General features: G+C 40.4%; 1 pseudogene across 1 annotated transcript in view; it reads right to left on the bottom strand.

The window, feature by feature from the left end:
- The window catches only part of LOC149175016 (dual specificity protein phosphatase PHS1-like), an 84,596-nt pseudogene that overhangs the window by 37,796 nt on the left and 24,808 nt on the right, over positions 1-21,992 (bottom strand). Inside the window, exon 6 of the transcript XR_016257957.1 lies at positions 19,852-20,012. The product of XR_016257957.1 is annotated as a dual specificity protein phosphatase PHS1-like (transcript). The remainder of the gene's footprint in view (positions 1-19,851; positions 20,013-21,992) is intronic.

The raw sequence follows: 21,992 nt of genomic DNA, 5'->3' as shown, positions 1-21,992 counted from the left end.
CAGAGAGGGTAATATGTGTATGTTGAAGGTTCAACCCATACGAGCCCTAGTCCATGACAATGACAACCTATGTGAGCTTTGGCATAGGAATTATGGTTCACTTACATCACAAAGCATTGCCCATACTAAGGGAGACTGTCACTGGTCTTCTGGAGTTCAACAAGGAGCAGTAGGGAGTATGCAAGGGATGTGCAGTTGACAAATATGCCAAAGTTGTTTTTCCAAACAGCGAGAGTAGGTCCAAGGGGATCTTGGATCTAGTACATACAAATGCCTATGGTCTTATGTCATTAGTATTGGTGAAGGGTTCCAGTTACTATGTGACCTTCATCGATGATTTATCTAGGAGGACATGGGTCTACTTCATGAAGACAAAGGATGAGGTCTTCAGTCGATTCCGGGAGTTTAAGGCTCTAGTGGAAAATCAGACAAGAAGGAAGCCTAGAGCATTGAGGTCGAATAATGGGGTTGAGTATACTTCCAATGGTTTCAAAGCTTTTTGCAAGGAGGCAGGGATCAAGAGGGAGTTGACAAGTCACAATACCTTACAACCCATAGCAGAATGAGGTCGCTGAGAGGGAGAACTAGACCATAATTAGAGTTGTTAAGGCGATGATTCATGACCAAGATCTACCCATGTTCCTTTAGGTAAAGGCATGCAATATTACAATGTATGTACAAAACAAGAGCCCTCATAAGGTCTTGGGAGAGAAAACTCTAGAGGAGGCTTTCTTTGAAGTGGAGCCAAAGATTGGCCACTTTTGCATTTTCAGTTGTCCAATATATGCCCATGTACCAATGGAGAAGAGGACAAAGATGGAGCCCTCAATAGAGAAGTGCATTTTTGTGGGGTATGGTAAGTCTTCAAATGCATATAGGCTTTTCATTTCAGGGCAGAGGAAGACCACAGTAAGTAAGGATGTTAGGTTTGAGGGCAGCTCGACATCCAAGAAGTCCCATGAGATGCCACTAACAGTGATATGTTGAAAAATGCAACAAGAAAATCCTAATTTAATTTTGTCCTTGAATTAAATTAAGGAACAACATTAAATTAGGAATTAAATTCTAATTCTAATTCTCATAGCAACTTGTAATAGTTAACTAACTTAATTTGACTTAGTTGACTCAGTAAATTCAAGTTGGGAGTCTATCTAGAGTCATGTAGAGTGGTTCCTAAATTTTAGGGGCCTGAGTTGAGTTCTTTTGAGTTGTAATTATTTAATTCAATTTAACCAAGTTAAATTCAGTTAAAATAGTTCCAACTGATGGAGGAATTAGTGGGAGATCCAATAGTAGGGTGTAACCAGCACTGCTCAACCAGTAAACTGAAGATTCACTCATAATTAACTCATGCATGTCAGATCAAAGAAAGACCCAGTTGATATTAGAGTTCAGGGACAGTGTACTATCAGTTGTATAATCATATGAATTGTACAGATGGTGCATGCAATCAGAGGAAGGCCTATGATGGATTGTGCAGTTATGGATGAGGAATTTCCCAATTAAATATGGGCTAATTCCCTAGGAAATTGTGCAAGGAAATAGGAGCTTGGCAGGCAGCAAATTTGGCTAAGTATTGGCTAGAGCTTGTTTGTGAAGCAATGAGATAGATTGTGATAATGCAAAGTTTGCTCGGGCTTGAGCAAAGCATTGTAATCTTCTCAATTTTTTTATTAATGCAATATACAGATAGCAGGGGTTTTTAGTTGTGGCTTTCCCCATAAAATTATTGTGTTATGTGTGATTGAATTCTTCCTTTTTCTACTTCGTGATTTCATCAATCAATTATTGTTTTCGCTGATGAGTAGAGTAGATTCAAGTCAATTGTTTAGCATATTACAATCTGCAGTTTGAATCTACAAGGAATTTCTACATGATAGAAGAAAAGGAGGAGGAAGCTCCAAAGGTAGAGCAGCATCCAGAGGCTTCCATTTTTAAGAGTCCACCATTAGGTTGGGAGGAGCAATGTTGTTAAAATCTCGATAATATCACGATATTATCGCTTTATCGCGATTTTTTCCCGAAGCTGATATTATCGCGAGTAATACTCGCGATTTTTTCCCAATTTATCGCCGAGGGTCGAGGCAATGCGGTTTTATAAGGGATGCTAAATGTTCGAAATGCAATTCTTTTTAAAGAAACAAATAATTTTTGAGTGGGGCAGCTTAATGATCAAGTCTAGGCCCTAGTATTGATATGCTATTCATGCTAATGTTAAATTTTTAAAGTAAAAGTGACATTCTCCTTAATCTTCATTTTCATCATTTTACTTAAATTTTTAACATTACCATGAAATGACTGAGGATGTTTGAGAGTGGTTCCGGCCTCATTGGATTTCATATGGAGAAAGTAGAATTTTAGATTTCATTCAAAATCTAGCAGACTTATCTGTTTTTCAGAATTTCAGGATTGGGAGATTGTAATGTTTCCAGGTGACACCACCTGCCCGGGCTACCCCTGCCACCAGTAGAGGACGTGATCTACCTCCTATAGCTCCTACTTCTAGTTCTTCAGCTTCTAGAGCACAGCAAACTCCACTGCCAACTCCACCAGCACCAACATCTACATCTAGAGGGAAAGGGAAAGTTGTGGCATTTTCTCACAAGAGGGGCTGAGGAAATCAATAGGATTAGACTTTAGTTATTTTCTTCATTTTATTGTATATGACATTATGACATGATGAGATACATTATTATATTTTTTGTTGATATTTTGAGGCTGAGTTGGGACTCAAGAGTCAGGACTCACTATTCAGGACATAATTCAATGTTATGTGTGATTTTAGCACTAGAAATGATATTAAACATCTTATATATTAGTTCTTTTATCATATTTATGTGTCAATGTATTTATTTTATGTTGTAGATGGTTTAGATATTAAAAAAAAAAAAATGAGTATTTTTGTACCAAACAATTTTTTCCCGATTATTTCTTATTATTTCCCAATAATTACGATTTTTTTTGGTTTTTTCCTCGCGCCGATATTATCCCGATAACAATTAATGCATTGGGGAGGAGTCATTAGCTCCTTCCATTTCTGTCAAAAGACCCAGGTGGTTTGAGTAGACATTAAAGGATGCTCAGGACTCCAAACATCAACAACTTCAACAAAGGAGCAACAACAACTGAAAGCCAACTCCAATTATGTGGCTTCTAGCTCATCCATAAGAAGGACAAGGAAACTATTGTTGTCAATGCCTTGTCTCGCCATAATGAACCACCCACATTTAACTTTAGTTAATCCACCTACTTCGATCTAGGAGCACCTCACAAACTACAAACCAACATAGATTCATCTTGACTACAAAATTCTTCATGATTGAAATATCCCAAGTTAAAAGGGAACCATGCAAGAGTGTAATGTTAGACATCCCATCCATATCATGTGGTCATTTTTTTAATTGTTTTTAATATTATATTCGCCAACTTATGTCACACATCATGTCAATGTTCGGCACAAACATTACACCTCCACCATATTGGGTTATAGAATGCAACATTGATTCAACTAGATCCTTCTATAATTCACCTTCAGTGAGATATTCTTGATGGCAAGAAAATACAACCATGGACTATTAGGAATTGCGAAAATTCCTAATCCTCAAGGAACCCCTACTGCAGCAAATCTAAATTTACTTCACCTACTTGATTTTAAATTATCAAGTTATTTTCTAAATACTTAAGCAGATTACTTCTGCAGCCTACACTATTTTAAATTTGATTTCATGAAACAGAAAACTGAGCAAAGAGCAAGATAGATAGGACACAGTTATTTTTGGACAAAATAGTCCCCGGAAAAACCCAATACAGGAAAACCGGTGTAGTAGATCTGAGGGTTTTCTATTATTAAGCAGTAATTTTGAATACAATGTTGCAGTGTTGTGAATATCGCGATAAAATGAAATAATCGCGATTTTTTCCCTCTTTCGATAAAATCGCGATAATTAAACGAAAAAATCGCCGGATTTTTTTTTGCTGATTTTTATTGAAAAAATCGCGATAAAAACTTAAAAAATCGCCGAGGGTCGCGACAGATGGCAGCGAGGTTTTATAATGTTTTTTGGTTTTTTAAGGGATGCTAAATGTTTGAAATGCAATTTTTTTGAAAGAAACAAATAATTTTTTAGTGGGGCAGCTTAATGATCAAGTCTAGGCCCTAGTATTGATATGTTATTCATGCTAATGTTAAATTCTTAAAGTAAAAGTGATATCCTCCTTAATCTTCATTTTCATCCTTTTACTTAAATTTTCAACATTACCATGAAATGACTCAGGATGTTTGAGAGTGGTTCCGGCCTCATTGGATTTCATATGGAGAAAGTAGAATTTTAGATTTCATTCAAAATCTAGCAAACTTTCAGTTTTTCAAGATTTCAGGATTGGGAGATTGTAATGTTTCCGGGTGACACCACCTGCTCGGGCTAACCTTGCCACCAGTAGAGGACGTGGTCTACCTCCTATAGCTCCTACTTCTAGTTCTTCAGCTTCTAGAGCATAGCAGACTCCATTGCCAACTCCACCAGCACCAGCATCTACATTTAGAGGAAAAGGGAAAGCTGTGGCATTTTCTTGCAAGAGGGACAGAGGAAATCAATAGGATTAGACTTTAGTTATTTTCTTCATTTTATTGTATATGACATTATGACATGATGAGATACATTATCATATTTTTTGTTGATATTTTGAGGCTGAGTTGGCACTCAAGTCAGGACTTACTATTCAGGACATGATTCAATTTTATGTGTGATTTTAGCGCTAGAAATGATATTAAACATCTTATATATTAGTTTTTTTATCATATTTATGTGTCAATGTATTTATTTTATGTTGTAGATGGTTTAGATATTAAAAAATTGAAAGAAAATGAAAAAAAAATGAATATTTTTGTACCAAACGATTATTTCCTGATTTTTTCCGATAATTTGCCGATAATTCCAATTTTTCCCTGCGCCGATTTAATCCCGATAATGATTAATGCAACATTGCAATGTTGGTTGCCCTCCCGGCAAACCAGTGACAAGGAAAATACAATGGCAGAAAACTAAGTGAGTTTTACCTCACTTCACTCGACAGATTCCGGTTGATCCGGCAGCAAAACTCGCTAACCCCGGCTATTTCTGCGTTGGCCCTGTGTAGGCTCTGCGTCAACCTTACAGGCTCTACGTCAGCTCTGCGTTTTCTCTTCTGCCTACTGCGTCAACCTTCCCGATTGTTCCGACTTTCCGGCTTTCTGTATGACAGCAGCTTCTGCTTTTGCGTTGGCCCTTCTGGCTCTGCATCAAGCCTACGTGGGCCCAGATTGGGCCAACACCAATCCTCCTAGATGTTGCATTGCCTCCACTAGCGTCTCTCTGCCTCTCTGTCAGTACTCCCAAACTATCCCTGCCCCTCTATTGCAGAATGATCACCTAGTTCGTATTCTTAGCTTCCTAACCCCAGAAATCAAACTCCAAATCAATTCGTTCTCTCTGTGTGTCTTTCCAAATGAACCCCAAGCCTCCTTATACTTTTCTCATTGAGACTTCAATGGCCGAGATTAAGTGTCTAATCAACGACTGAGATTAAGACTTGACTTGATCCGCCTTCTAGATCATTCTCACACATATTTTGATTAATACCCATTAATATTTTAATTTTCCTAAGTTTAGACTTTAAAACACCATTAAAAATATGAATTATTTTAATAAAATACAATCCGGGTGGAATTTCCCCAAACGGTTTCTAGGTTCTTTAGAACTCATGTGCCTTAGCCTCTCCATCAATTTTCATGGCTAAAGCACATCCAATGCTACCAAAAACTAACACTCCCTCTTAGCGAGGAAAGTGCTCTAGCAACAATGTCCAACTGCACGTTGCTCTGTTTCTGAAGCACCTCCTTTCTGCACCGTTGCTACCACCAACATTATGTTGCTATTGCAACTGTACTGCTACCCATGACACTGCCACTGCCACTGCTGCATCTGTACTACAGCTCCCTCTCAAATGTTGCATCTGCTATGCTGCTAGCACTACCACTGCTAACACTACATTCATACTGCAACTCAGTTGCTGAGAGAAGCAACTGAAAAACATCCAAAATTACTTAACTTAATTGTGTTCAGCATAATACCATGAATGTTGGAATCTGACTGCTACTAGTCTCTGACCCTTTGAATCTTCTACGTTGTTGCTGACTTCTGCACTGTGCCATCTGCACTACTGCCAACCTTGTTCTGCGTTGATTAGCTCCCAGTCTCAGGCTACTGCGTCTGTCTCTCCAAACAATCCACTACATCATCTGACACTAAGTCCATCTTGCTACCACTGATTCTTGGGCTCCCATAGCAAGGAATTGATCCAGGAGTTAAACTCCTCAAGGATCTTGCCCACATGTAGTCCTCTCGGGCCCCAGCTACAACTCAATATCGCCCCTTTCCCTTCTGGTGATGCATGGGCACTCATGGCAAACTCATCTTCGTCAATATTTGTTGGAGCAGCCTTGGGATCATGTTTCTCATCCTTATCATATTGCTTCAAAGGACACTGAGATGCAAAGTGGCCCATCTCGCCAAATCTGAAAAATTTCACCTTCAAAATGTCCTTCCGCTTCTGCTTTTGTTGTCCCTTGGATGCTACAGTTGCGTTCTCCTCCTCCTTCTTTGTCTTCATGCCACTCCCACTACTTCCATTGAGGTTGACCTTAACCAGGTCCCTCCTTAATTCTTCCTGTTGAAGAGTTTCCCACATCTCCTCCCATGAAGGTAGTCTTTCCCTACCCAATATACTTTGGACGAAGACTTGCCATTCATTCGAGACTTCATTTAGGGTCGTCCTTACCATCGTGGTAGACTGAGGAGTAGACCCCACTACAGCAAGCTGGTCTCTGGTGTCCTGAAGACGTTGAAGATAGGAGTTAACTCCTTCTCCCTTCTGCATCAATGTCCGCTACAACTTTTGTTCTAGGTACATCTTCTACTGTTCAAAAGAGCCTTCATACAGTGAAGACAAAGCTTCCCACATCTCTCGGGCTGTATCTTTGCCCTGCAAGTGTGAGACCACATGATCTCAAACTCCATCGAGTATGAACCTCTTCGCCTTCCCCTGCTCGGCCTTGTACTTCTTTTGATCATTATCAGAAAGAATAGCTACAACACTCTTGACATAGGCTTCAAGATCGTACTACTCCAAAAAAGCTAAGATTTTGGTCTTCCATATGACATAGTTGGAAGCTCCTTCCAACCTATCCTGATCTAGCCCATGTGATGTCATCTCACCCAAAATGTTGAACTGACTCCTCTAGTCACTGCTCAGCACTGTTGCCCAGCAAGTGAGAAATTCAAACTTTTGGCGAGAAAAGTTCTCTGAGGAGAAAATTCCCCTTCTATGTGTCTTCGCTCTTTTCCGACGGATTTCTGCCCCGGCAGAAACTGCGTCCTTCAAGCACTGCGCTGAGGCTCTGCGTCACTCCCTCTGCCTCTGCAAACTCACAAGCTGGAAATCGTACCTCTCTGTCAACTCTCTCAAAGAGAGATTTCCTCGAAATCTCTACTTCCCGGCAAGGACTGCGCAATCCCTTCAAGGTGGTTCAAATTGCTGCCAAACACAGCTATTGGCCTCTCTGCTCAGCGCTGGATCTACTCTTCCTGTTTCAAAGTCAATCCTCTAATACCATGTGAAAATTCCTAATCCTCAAGGAACCCCTACTACAACAAATCTGAATTTACTTCACCTACTTGATTTTAAATTATCAAGTTATTTTCTTAATACTGAAGCAAATTACTTATGTAGCCTACACTACTTTAAATTTGATTTCATGAAACAAAAAACTAAGCAAAGAACAAGATACATAGGACACAGTTATTTTTGGACAAAATAGTCCCCGGAAAAACCCAATACAGGAAAGCCGGTGCAGCAGCTGTGAGGGTTTTCATATTTTTAAGTAGTAATTCTAAATACAATGTTGGTTGCCCTCCCGACAAACCAGTGACAGAGAAAACTAAGTGAGTTTTACCTCACTTCACCCAGCTGATTTCCGCTGATCTGGCAGCAAAACTAGCTAACCTCGGTTATCTCTGCGCTAGCCCTGCGTCAACCTTACAAGCTCTATGTCAGCTCTGCGTTGTCTTTTTTGCCTATTGTGTCAACCTTCCCGATTGTTTCGGCAGTTGCGGCTTTTTGCGTGACGGCAGCTTCTGCTTCTGCGTTGGCCCTTCTAGCTCTACATCAGGGTTATGTGGGCCCAGACTGGGCCAACGCCAGTCCTCCTAGCTGCTACGCTGCCTCCACTAGCATCTCTCTACCTCTCTGTCAGTACTCCTGAACTATCCCTACCCCTCTACTACAGAATGATCACCTAGTTCTATTCTCAGCTTCCTAACCCCAGAAATTGAACTCCAAATCAATTTGTTCTCTTCGTGTGTCTTTCCAAATGAACCCCAAGCCTCCGTAACCTTTTCTCGTTGAGACTTCAACGGCCAAGATTAAGTCTTTAATCAACGACTAAGATTAAAACTTGACTTGATCCACCTTCTAGATCATTCTCACCCATATTTTGATTAATACCCATTAATATTTTAATTTTCCTAAGTTTAGAATTAGTAACCCCATTAAAAATATTAATTATTTTAATAAAATACAATCCGGGTGGAATTTCACCAAACGGTTTCTAGGTTCTTTAGAACTCATGTGCCTTAGCGTCTCCATCAATTTTCATGGCTAGAGCGCATCCAATGCTACAAAAAACTAACAGGAACCACAATTGTGAAAATTCTATCACTGCAACAACTGATTTACTTTTCCTATTCATTTCATCATAGGTTATTCATGAAATTACTTCAACAATATTAAAATAAATACTGCTGCAGATATCACATCGTAATATAGAAACAAAAAATATGCACACATTAACACACTTATTTTCGACTAATGTCCCCAGAAAACCCAATGTGGGAAAACCGGTGCAGCAAGGGAGTATTTTATTATTTAACAATTTTCTTGTACAACAGGGTGCCAAACTGGCTTCCAGCACTTTCCTAAACCTAGCGTAGGCCCTACTGACCTCTGCTACAGCCTGAAACCTTCTATGTCAACCTGAAACCTTTTGCGTCAGCCTACTAAGGCTTTGCACAACCTCTCTAGGCTTCTGCGTCACTCCTGCAGCCTCTGCGTGGATGACACAGGCCCTTCTAGCTCTACACAGTCTCTGCTGCCTCTGCGTGGCTTCCTCTGGCTCTGCGTCTACCTCTTTTACGCTGATCTCCCATCTCTTTGTTCCGTACTTGCTGCCTCCTGACTGCTCGCCAGACCACTGGCCAGAAATTGAACTGACTGGTCTCCTTCAGTGTGTTCTCCAAGTGCCCCTCAAGCTTCCTCTTATACTTTTTTTGTTGACATCTCAACGGCCAAGATTAAGTCCCTAATCAACGGCTAAGATTAGATCCATGTCTTTTGGACCATTCTAACACAGATTCATATTAATACACATTAATATTTTATTTTCCCTGCGTTTAGACTTAGGAACTCCATTAAAAATATTAATTATTTTAATACCTCTTGATCTGTTTAGAATCTGCCCAAACCCTTTCTGGGTATTGGAGCTCTCATGTGCCCCAACCTCTCCACCAAATTTCATGGCTAGAGCACATCCGATGCTACCCCAAATCAACACTCCCTCTTAGCGAGGACTTTGCTCTAGCAATACTCCTCAATGAGTATTACTCTAATCATCCGGCATCGGTAGCTGTGCTGATGCTAGGCCTCCCTTCCCAACATCCTCTGCACTGTTGCATCCTGTACTGTTGCCCATGGTTCTACCACTGCCACTGCTGCATCTGTACAACAGCTCCCTCTACATCCGTGCTACTGCTAGTCCTTTCTCCCAGCACTGCATCCGCACTACACCTTCTTCTGCATTTGTGTTGTTGTTGGTCCTTTCTCCCAACACTGCATCTGTGTTGTTGGTCCTTTCTCCCAACAATGCATCTGTGTTGTTGGTCCTTTCTCCCAACACTGCAACTCCGTCTTCATTCGTGTTGCTAACACACTACTTCTGAAAGGGGCTCTTTACCATCCCCATCTTTTCTCTGAAGTAGTCAAATTTTGACTTTCCAAGGGCCTTGGTGAGGATATCTGCCACTTGTTCCCTTGTAGGAGCGTAGCTCAATTGTACAGCTCCACGTTGGACACAATCTCTGACAAAGTAACACCGAATATCAATATGCTTTGACCTATCATGAAATACTGGATTCTTAGAGAGTTTGATGCAACTCTGGTTATCGCACATGATCCTAGTTGCCTCCATATTTCTTCTTAATAGGTTTACCAGCGGTTTTCTAAGCCATATGGCCTCACACGAAGCTGTGTTTGCTACCATATATTCTGCCTCGGACGAGCTCAGAGCCATGGACTTTTGTTTCCTACTGCACCAAGAGGTTATTCATGATCCAATGTTGAAACAGTACCCAGAGGTACTTTTCCGATCCACTTAACTGCTTACCCAATCTGCATTAGTAAATCCACTCAACCTGATATCCTTCCCCTTGTCGTACAAGAGCCCATAATCAACTATTCCCTGTAAATACCTGAGAACGTGCTTGGTTGCTGCCTAGTGAGCCCTCCTTGGTTCCACCATGAACTAACTGAGGGTGTTGACAACGTAGCAAATAACTAGCCTGGTACTGACTAGATACATCAGGGACCCTATGAGTTGTCGGTATAGGGTGGGATCGACATCCTTGTCTTCCGATGCATCAATCTTCTTCCAGTTGGTGATCATTGGCGTAGCCATAGGTCTACAATCTCCCATCCCGAACCTTTTGAGAATTTATGTAGCATACCTTCCTTGCCCAAGGAATATTTATCCTTTCTCCTGCCAAACTTCCAACCCTAGAAAATAGTGCATTCGTCCCAGATCCTTCATATCGAACTCTGTGGCTAGATTCTTCTTGCAGTCTTCAATGAGTCTGGATGATCCTGTTAGGAAGAGATCATCCACATATAATACTAAGATAAGTGGCTCACTCTCTACGACCAGATAGTAGAGATTCAGATCCGCGTCACTCTTGACAAACCCCATCTTCTGCAAGTAGCCATCTATTCGACCATACCATGCTCTTGGTGCCTGCTTCAGCCCATACAAGGCTTTCTTCAGTCTGCATACATGAGACTTCTTCTCATGAGTTTCAAAGCCCTCTGGTTGTTCAATGTATACTTCTTCTTCTATTACCCCGTTCAGAAATGTCATCTTGACATCCATCTGATGGATCTCCCATCCCATCTGGGCTGCAAGAGATATCACGGTCCTAATAGATGTATACCTGGCTACCGGGGTGAAGGTTTCCTCATAGTCAATCCCTTCCTTTTGAGCATACCCCTTAGCCACAAACCTGGCCTTGTATTTTTCAATACTATCGTCCGCAGCATATTTGATCTTGTAGATCCATCTTGAACCTACCACAGATCTGTCTTGAGGCCTTGACACCACCTCCCAGACATCGTTTACCATTATGGAGTTATACTCCTCCACCATCGCATCTAGCCAGACCTGATGCTGAGCTGCCTCCTTGAAGTTGGCAGGCTCTCCATCCTGAGCTACTAACGCCTGATACTTGTTTGGCTGTTTTCACTCTCTTTTACTGTTCCTTGGCTCTCCGATGAAGTTCTTTGCATCACGCAGAATCTGACAAAGTTCCCTACTGGTTCTTCCTCTGCCAACAGGTGCTTCTGTTTGCTCCTCTTCCTCATCCTGAGAATCTTCCTAATCTGAGGAAGGATTCTTCACTTCCGTTGGTTGAAGAGGCATGACCAATGGATCCTCTTTCGACTGCTCCTTGGAAGGCATTTCGCGAGATCTTCTGAAAGCTCTGTCCTCCATAAACTTTACATCTCGCTGTACTACTACCTTCCTGCTCCCTAGAAGATAGATCCTGTATGCCTTAGCGTTCTCGCTATATCTTGCCAGATACCCCTTTTCTGCAGTCTGATCCAGCTTCTTCCTCTTTTCTTCGGGTATGCGACAATATGCCAAACTCCCAAATATCCTGAAATGACTGACTTCAGGTGTCTTCCCAGTGAAGACTTTCTCTGGAGTAATCTTGCCCAATGCCCGATGAGGAGTCCTGTTTTGAACGTAGATAGTTGTGTTGCATGCTTCTACCCACAGGAATTTTGGCATATCCTGATCATACAGCATGGCCCTAGCTGCTTCTACAATAGTCCTGTTTTTCCTTTCTGCCACCCCATTCTGCTCCAGATTGTAGGGAGTTGTCCACTCTCTTCTAATGCCCTCAGCGCAAAAATCAATAAGTCCTTACCGACATATTTTCCACCATTATCTGAGCGGCAAGACTTTTATTTTCTTACCTGACAGATTCTCCACTAGAGCCTTGAACTCCTTGAATCGACAAAAAACCTCATCCTTGGTTTTTAAAAAATAGATCCAAGTTTTCCTCGAGTGGTCATCAATGAAAGTAAAGAAATACTCAGCACCGCTGAGAGCTTTGACAAACATAGGTCCGCAGATATCTGAACGTATCAATCCTAGTACACTCTTGGCCCTGTGGTTGCTTCTGGGAAATACCACCTTGGCATACTTTCCTAAAGCGCATCCCCTGCATACATCATCTCGTTCCGTACTCAGATCCAGAACTTCTGTTACAGTGCTCCTGAGAATTCTCAGAGCTCCATGGTGCAAGTGACCCATCCTTCTATGCCATAGTTCGTTCAAGTATTTGTCCCCATGACTGCCTATTAGTGCCATTGGAGATTCTAGTTGTAATCTATACAACCGATTACTTTTGATCCAAATCTGCACTTTCTTTTTCCAGCTCGGGTGTTTGACGTAAAACTTTTCCTTGATGAAGTAGACGTCATAGCCCTTGCCTTGTAGTTGTGACACGGAAAGTAAGTTCATCCCCAATCCTGGCACATGCAGCACATTTGTGGCACGAAACCGCTCTCCCGATTCTGTCTGAAAAACTATGTTACTCTTTCCTACTGGAGTACACTTTGCCTTGTTCCCCGTGGTGATCTGAAATTTCATCTTCTCTACTCGATATTCTAAGAAACACTCCTTGATTCTCGTCATATGCCATGAGGCTCCACTATCTATATACCATACTTCTGATGATGCAACACTAATCATGCATGCCACTTCTTCCAACCTGGAAGCCAACATAGAGAAATCAAAATCTCTCTCTCTTGTGCAATCTTCTGAAACTCTGCGTGAGTCCCTTGAGGTGGATGCCTCTGCATTGTGGTCTCAACCCATAACTGATTTTCCCTTTTTGTCTCTGATTACTTGCTCTGATACCATGTGAAAATTCTATCACTGCGGCAACTGATTTACTTTTCCTACTTATTTCATCATAAGTTATTCATGAAATTACTTGAACAAACATTAAAATAAATATTGTTGCAGATATCACATCGTAATACAGAAACAAAAAATATGCACACATTGACACAGTTATTTTGGTCCTCGAAAAAACCCAATTTGGGAAAACTGGTGCAGCAAGGGAGGATTTTATTATTTAGCAATTTTCTTGTACAACAGGGTGCCAAACTTGTTTCCAGCACTTTCCTAAACCCAACATAGGCCCTACTGACCTCTACTACAGCCTGAAACCTTCTATGTCAACATGAAACCTTCAGCGTCAGCCTACTGAGGCTCTACACAACCTCTATGGGCTTTTGCGTCACTCCTGCAGCCTCTGCGTGGATGACGCAGGCCCTTCTGGCTCTGCACAGCCTCTGTTGCCTCTGCCTGGCTTCCTCTGGCTCTGTGTCTGCCTCTTCTGCGCTGATCTCCCGTCTCTTTGTTCCGTACCTGCTACCTCATGACTGCTCTCCAGACCACTGGTTCAATTTCTCAGCAAACCCCGCTCCAGAAATTGAATTGACTGGTCTCCCTCAATGTGTTCTCCAAGTGCCCCTCAAGCCTCCTCTTATACTTTTTCCGTTGACATCTCAACGGTCGAGATTAAGTCCCTAATCAACCGCTAAAATTAGATCCGGCTTGATCCTTGTCTTCTGGACCATTCTAACACAGATTCATATTAATACACATAAATATTTTATTTTCCCTAAGTTTAGACTTAGGGACTCCATTAAAAATATTAATTATTTTAATATCTCCTGATTTGTTTAGAATCTGCCCAAACCCTTTTTGGGTATTGGAGATCTCATGTGCCCCAACCTCTCAACCAAATTTCGTGGCTAGAGCACATCTGATGCTACCCCAAATCAACAGCAATATCCTCTTTAAAAATCACATCTTATTTTAGGTTAAATCTCCTCTTATTCAATAGGCATGCATCTCACTTAGTGGTTCATGTGGGTTTCCAACTTTCCACAAAATTTGCAAGAATGGTTCATGTTACCACAAAATCTAGCGGGCCTTGGAGGGAAACCCTACAAGACAAAGAGCTCGCTAAGTTCTAAGAATGGGACAATGGCCCATTGTCACCAGAGCCAAGGTCCCCTACTCTTTATGAACTTTAACCGATGGGAGTCCTAGTAAGGTAATGATCACCTATAATAGATATTCTAGGGATTTAGGTGCAAGGTGATACAAAAGGACCTCTCAAGGAATGTTTAAAAGTTGGCATATAAGACTTTAAATGCACTTCGCACTCTATGAGAGACCTAATAATGGATTGCACAAGACCTCAGTTTTTGTGAATTCTCGTGGATGAAGGCACTCCCAAGATCAAGGCAATGAGAAGAAAGGGATTTTTATGATATACTTCACCAAGTACTAAGCTCATACAACCCTCAAGGAAGTCCCCAAGTTAAGAAAAACTAGCTAGGATTTCCCTCTTAGGGTGAAAGATATTTTAATTTTATGGACGAAATCCAAGTGGATGCCCACCAAACTTTGAGGTCAAGTAGTCAAGACCCTAGGCTTGATGTTTAGGCTCTTGGAATCCCACCAAACCTCCTCCTATGCAATTCACTCTAAGCCCTAGATAGTCGTCCTACCTTAAGAGGACCGAAATTTAGAGAGAAAATTATGGAGAAAAATTGAGTTTGACCACCAAGGACTTGGATTAGTGCCTTGTCCTTTGGGCATATGGAGTCTTAGGAAGCTTAAGATGAGCTAAATCGTCTCTAAGGAGGCTTAAAATTGATGCCCTAGGTACCAATTCTAAACATTTACCCACTTCAAGAGATAATGGAGTTTCATGGAGAGTTCAAAGATTTTCCTCCACTAGGAACATTCATTACATGCCATACATTGAATAACATATGCAATACTCAACTAGAAAGCCTTCCAAAATTAATTTTCAATAATTAGGGCACAATTAGCACATTCTAGAAGCAACAATTCCATACATTAAACAAATTCAAGAGAAAAATTCCATCAACATTAAGCACTTACAAGATGACATGCAATATATCCATCCAAGATCCAAGAAATAGCTCCAAAGACAAAATTGAACTAGCTCCAAATGTCAAAATGCATCCAAAAGATTCTCCAATAGCCAAAGAAACAAGTGTGAGTTCTTCTCAAGAGATCGAATCCAAGAGTGATGATGATGAGTAGCTCAAATGAGCTCTCATCTATTTATACATGATCTATCAAGTCTAATTTTAGCCTAGAAGCCCCTCTTAGTTGTCAAATGGAGGGAAAAACTAATTGTGGTTACAAGCCAACCACATAGCCAATGAAAAATCATAAAGATAAACCCACAAGAGGGTCAAAATATTGACGTCATCACAACGTGGGCCTCTTGGAGGCATGCGTTGAGTTCTCTCTATGCCAAAGTGAGTCAAGAGGGCTCCATAAATCATCTACTAGGGGTTGGCCCCTAGACATCCATGCAAATCATCAAAGTGGACCCCAAGTTTGTGTTTCGAACACAAAATGGGTCTCATGGGTCTCTTGGTAATAGAATAGCCTGTATATGCTCCATTGCTAAGGGCTTGGAGAATGGTGCTAGCCCTCCCACGTCTCAAAGGGTGAATCAAACCTCTTTTGGGCCTCAGAATAGATGCTAAACCATGTGTACACTGCTAGGGCATGTTAGTCCAAGTGCATCATCTCGTGAATAATATGGGGCAAAGTGCAAACTGTTGTGGTATTGTAGGTGCCCATGGAGTGAAATAATGATGCTCTGCAAATACAAAAGTTCCATGGCTCTCAATGCTTCACTTGGAGAGAGTCATATGCTCCTTTGGTGGACTTAAGACCCAGTTAAGTTGCCCATCCCATGATAAAACCACCTACTAATCACATATAATGTCCAGTGTTGCATCCTCACCATTAGGTAAAATAATTCATCAGTGCATCTAACGGAACCAAGCTTGTTAATCAAGGGCACATTAAGACTTCATATGGCGCTTCTCTTCCAAATTTGGGGCTTTAATCTCGTAATCGTGTTACCTCCCTAGGTAGGAGTGGTTAATAGACAATCTTATTAGGTGTTCCCTAGTACATCCTTCAATTAATAGGTGGCATGTAAATGATGATGAAATGGATGGAAAACAGAGGTCTCAAGGCCCCAGTTAAGTTGCCCATCCCATGATAAAACCACCTGTTAATCACATATAATGTCTAGTGTTGCATCCTCACCATTAGGTAAAATAATTCATCAGTGCATCTAACGGAACCAAGCTTGTTAATCAAGGACACATTAAGACTTCATATGGGGCTTCTCTTCCAGATTTGGGGCTTTAGTCTCGTAATAATATTACCTCCCTAGGTAGGAGTGGTTAATAGAGAATCCTATTCGGTGCTCCCAATCCCTAAGGGGAAAGATAGATCCCTAATACATCCTTCAATTAATAGGTGGCATGTAAATGATGATGAAATGGATGGGAAACAGGGGTCTCAAGGCTAGGATAGCAATGATGAGGGATGTCCACATATTAGTTATATAGATGTAGGAGGGAGCAATCGTGGATGCATGAGTTACCCCCTTTAAGGGAGGCAGTTCATCACCCACCGGGGGTTGGGACATGCATGGGTTCTTTAATGATGTGAGGGGCACTCAAGGACCCTAGGAACTAGGGTGATGACCATAATGATAAGGGGTAGAGCTCATGTTTGGCTTTTGCCCACGTGCTATATTTAATGCCCCAACTAATAAGTTGCATGATACGGGGAAACAAGTACAAGTTTCTGAAACGAGAACGGGTACGAAACGTGGCCCCCCACAAATTTTGGTAAGGGGAAACGCAATAAATAAATAAATATATATATATATATATATATATATATATATATTAGGACATTTAAGAAATATGTGCAATCATAAAGCATACATGATACATTCTAATTTATTACATTATGATTAAATTGTCAATTGTCAATGCATAAACTATAAGTCTCTAAATTTACATCACATTTACTCATGAATGATCACATAATGAAAATAGCAATATCCAAAATCAGCCATGAGAAATTTCTAATTTTTTGTCTCGTGCTTGATTTGGAGTCTCCTCCTACATAGTCGAATGACCTTAGTGCTCTTGATTGAATACAAGTTCCGTACCCTAGGTGCTCTTGATTATTGGGAGTCTCCCCGGCATAGAGGCTTGGTTTTCTTGATTAAATACAAGTTCCATACCCTAGTACATGACAAAATCCAATGGAAACATTGCAATCCCCCCATTCCTGAAATCTTGAAAAACATATAACTCTATTGGATTTTGAGTGAGATCTAAAATTCTACTTTCTTCATGTGAAATCCAATGAGAGCGAAACCACTCTCAAACGTCCCCAGTCTTTTCATAGTAATGTTAAAAATTTAAGTAAAAGGATGAAAATGAAAAATAAAAGAGAATGTCACTTTTACTTTAAGAATTTAACATTACCATGAACTGCATATCAACACTACAGCCATAGGCTTGAACATTAAGCTGCCCCACTCAAAAAAATCCTCTTTTTTATAACTTGAGAGAGACATCTAGAAGCTCCAGAAGATATTTTAGTCGCCCAATAAAAAATTAGAAGCAAAAAAATTTAAAAATAAAATAAAATAAAATGTCCAAGTGTTAACAGGAAACTCCGTCGTACGGTTTGGAAACTTGTTTCCAGCCGTACTGGCCACATTTCCCCAGTGGAAAACAGGTCAGTATAGTTGAAAACGAGTTTCCAGGCCGTGCGGTACGAGTTTCCTCGTTTCTTTTTCGTTTCCGACCGGAAACGGACCCCTGGGCAATGTTTCCTGCAACTTAGCATAGCTACCTTTTTGCATCTTATAATATTACTTTCTTTTCTGTCTTGCTTGTGGCCATGATATGCTTTTAACCTTTTTCTTTTTTGCTACATCAACCTCCAGGGCAACATTTTTAGGCCCGAACGAAATGTGTGGGCAAGGGGAGGGGGTGTGCCAATGCCTTGTGGACCCAAAGAAGGAATATGATGAAATAAGGCTTGTAATGTGCGGAGAGGGGTGAAAAATGTGGAACAAAAATACTGGACCACGCTACCAAAATGGGTTTCCCAAGTAGTGCCCTTCCTAAAGCCACAGGCCAATAGGGGAAATCCCACAAGACTAGGATTGGTGATTAACCCCCCATTAAGGTGAGAGAACAAAACCACAATCAAAGCCCTTCCTCCTTCCAAGTCACCCAATAATCCATGCCCAATGAAAAAAAAGCATAAGCACCCCATTGCACAATGAAAAACATCCCTTTTGGGTCAGATTTCCCACCTTCTAACATATGCTCTCAACAAATGGGCGAGGATACATATAACTAATGCAATGAGCGGAGATAAAGCGGCACATCACTCAGCTATGGGTGGCTCTCAAGGGCTGTCGGTTGTCAGCTAAAGAAGATAACTAGGAAAGGAGCTCTCCTATGGATCCCCACTTTTGGTGGGTAACAGGCTACAGCTACTACAATTTTTGGCCAAAAATGATGTATGATGTTGACTGATTTGTGGCATAATATGACATTTGCTTCCTTGATGAATACAACTACCCAAAATAATGAACCACGGTACTGTTTGATGATGTTGGGGCATTTGTCAGAACTTCCAATAGTTGGTCCAAAATTAGCTTGTTAGACTCATATAACCTTAGCTTAATTAAAACTAACATAAAACATCTATCATCAACAGTACTCTATGAATCCTTTATGACTGTTTCCATATGATTGTTACAACCCTAAAAAAGAAGTAATAAAGCGGAAAACCATATGGATATCTGATCTAACCAGCTTGTCTATGCAAAAGACAATAGAGACTGTTTTGTATAATTGTATTATACTGTATTTTAAATCAATACAATTATGGAAAAATCCAGTTACAAGTCTTCTTTGCTAGATGCCATCAAAATCCTTAAAGGACATTAAACAATCTCTATAATCCACTTTTACACATGGGCATGTTCCGAGGGTGAGAGTATGTTCCCAAGGGTGGGGAGCATGCTCCCACCCTCCTAGGACACAAGTAGTAAAATGGGGATGTTTTGCCAAGTTCCCTTTTTAAAAGTAGTACAAGAAACACACATGGAAATGCCCTAATGACAAGAGGGATACCCACAAAAACCCTAAAAAAGCGTACTTCTAGATGTTTCCTTCCCAAAAAATTGCACCATAGAGGTAAAAATAGAAAAATAATGATAAACTAAAAGAAAAAATCCAAAACCTAAAGTGTCTACCCTCTAAATCCTAGTTACACTTCATATAAACTGCTCTATGCCCACCCAAAATCACATTTACATTTATGTTTTCATATATTTCAATTTCATTTTTTCCTCTATGTTGGGCACCCCAAAGTTCCTTGTGATGATCCCTAAAATTTGTGGGGGACCTCTAAATGTCCCCCGAACACTTTTCCATGTTCCTGCATCCTAGAAACTTAGTGGAATATTACTTTAATATCCAAATACTAGAGGGATAATTTATTAAGAGCTAACTTACCCCATAAGTAATAAGCAACGACTCAATTCAAGGGCTTCTAGCAATTCAGTACACGTTGTTGTGCCCAACTCATCTCCCTCTGCACTTGCCATATTTCTTGCTTTCTCAGCAGCATCCTTGATACTCTGCCACTCAGCACTGGAATTATGAATAACTCTAGCCTGCACCAAAAAATGGCCCATTAATTAAACACAATGGCCTTCACCAAAAACAACAGATTAATTTACGATTAAAAAAGTTAAAACTAACTTCTTTCATCTCTTTTTAGTTGATGGGATGGGGGCATCAATAATGTATCATTTAGCATATTTAATTTCATTGAGATGGCATATTCTAAAGCAAGCATCGAAATAATTTGCAGTTACACCAAATGTTGGAAAAAATCAAATATAGAACAATGCTAGGAAAGAAGCATAAACTCTCAAGCCAACAAATCTTCAATACAATATGTTATCACCCTCACTGTTCCTAGTGCAAGATATCATTACAGGCAGAGAGTGAGAGTTACATATGGTGGAGTAGGGTTTTCATTACATGCATGCATGCAATGCCTTCAACATGTGTGGTTCCAAATGTCTTCCTAAGGTTGTGTTGATATTTGTAGCATACTATTCATTTTAAACGCTTCTACTTTCAAACTCTTCTATTAGTAGACATGTCTATTTTTAGGAAAGCAACATGCATGTTTTGGAAAAGTGGAACTTCTATTTATCAAAGTTTCTATTTTTAGATGATGTCATTGTTATTTTTGGAGGTAAGCGCTATTTATGGATACTACTATATTTGGAAGCAGGCCATTCATGCACACATACTATTTTTGGATGATTATGAGGATGTTTATTTCTGGAATAACAACTATTTCTCAAAGTTTCTAATTCTAGACAAGGTCACTATTATTTTTGGAGGTAAGGGTTATTTATGGATACTACTATATTTGGAAGCATGGAACTCATGCATGTAGGTACTATTCTTGGATGACAATGTGGATGAGTTAGCAACTTGGACGAGCTATTGAACCAGTCAATGATGTGCTTTTATAAAGACCCGAATTAATTCTTAGACAAAGCACATCTATTTTCAGAATTCAAACGTTGCTTTATCATCAAGCAAGTGCACGCAAACATGAGCAATAGGGTGCCGTTTTTGAGGATATTTTTGTCACTTTTCCCAAAGAAATATGCCCTAGGCGAGGCCTTGCCTTGGAGGACAAGTTTAACATGTTCTAGATCAAGCTTGGCACTATGTTTAACCTTCCATATCAGTTGAGACAATCTAATGAGGTAGTTTGATTTATGTACTATTTTCAGTAGGTAGAGGGTGTCCATACCATTTGAGGATAACTCATTTGTTTTCATACTTGTTCTAAATTCAGCCTAGGGGGAGTGCTCCACATGGGGTCAGACTCATACTTGGTGTTTTCTGAGAAACAAACCCACCTATTTTATGAATGGACCTGCACTATTTTTTAGTCATACAAGCTATTTTTGGAGCAGATAAGCAACATCTTCGAGAGTATACCAGTGCTACACTTGAGGATATGTAAAATGCTTTTGCAAGAGACATATATGTTAGAGAAAAAGGTACCAAGGAGGTGTTTCCTAGTGCATTTTCCTTTTTGCCTAGGAAAACACTTTATAACACCTTTTTAGCATGTAATTTTACGAATTATATTAAAGTCATTATAAAGTCACTTCACGTGGTACTTTATGTACTAGGTACTTTTAATATTAAAGTCACTTTATAATTTTAAGTACAAGGTATAAAAATAAAGTTGTAAAGTGACTAGGGAGTCATTAATGAGGGAAACCATATGAAAAGGGGGTGAAGTGAGGGAATGATCTCCACCATAGATCTAGATCTCAGCCCTTGATCAAAAGGGTTAGGGTCACCTATCTAATGAGAACTATAAAAAGAGAGGAAAAAGGTAGAGAGCTTATTCTAGTCCTCATGAGCATTTTGGAGAAGAGGAGCAAGGAGGAAGAGGAGACTTTGAAGCAGAGATTGCAGGTTTGCTGTAAGAGAGTAGTGGCTGCTACAAGGGAAATATGCTAGTGAGAGAAATCACCCCCGGGTCAAGTTTCTAAGGGGCACAAAAATTTAGGGCCAAGTTTCTAGGGAGCCCGAAAATTTAGGGTCGAGTT

This window comes from Pinus tabuliformis, chromosome 4_1 (genome assembly GCF_031772625.1).
Source record: "Pinus tabuliformis cultivar Carrire ecotype Pingquan chromosome 4_1, CPIR1, whole genome shotgun sequence".
NCBI classification, from domain to species: Eukaryota; Viridiplantae; Streptophyta; class Pinopsida; order Pinales; family Pinaceae; genus Pinus; species Pinus tabuliformis.
The sequence above is the reverse complement of the archived record's forward strand: the minus strand, read 5'-3'. Positions and strand labels throughout refer to the sequence as shown.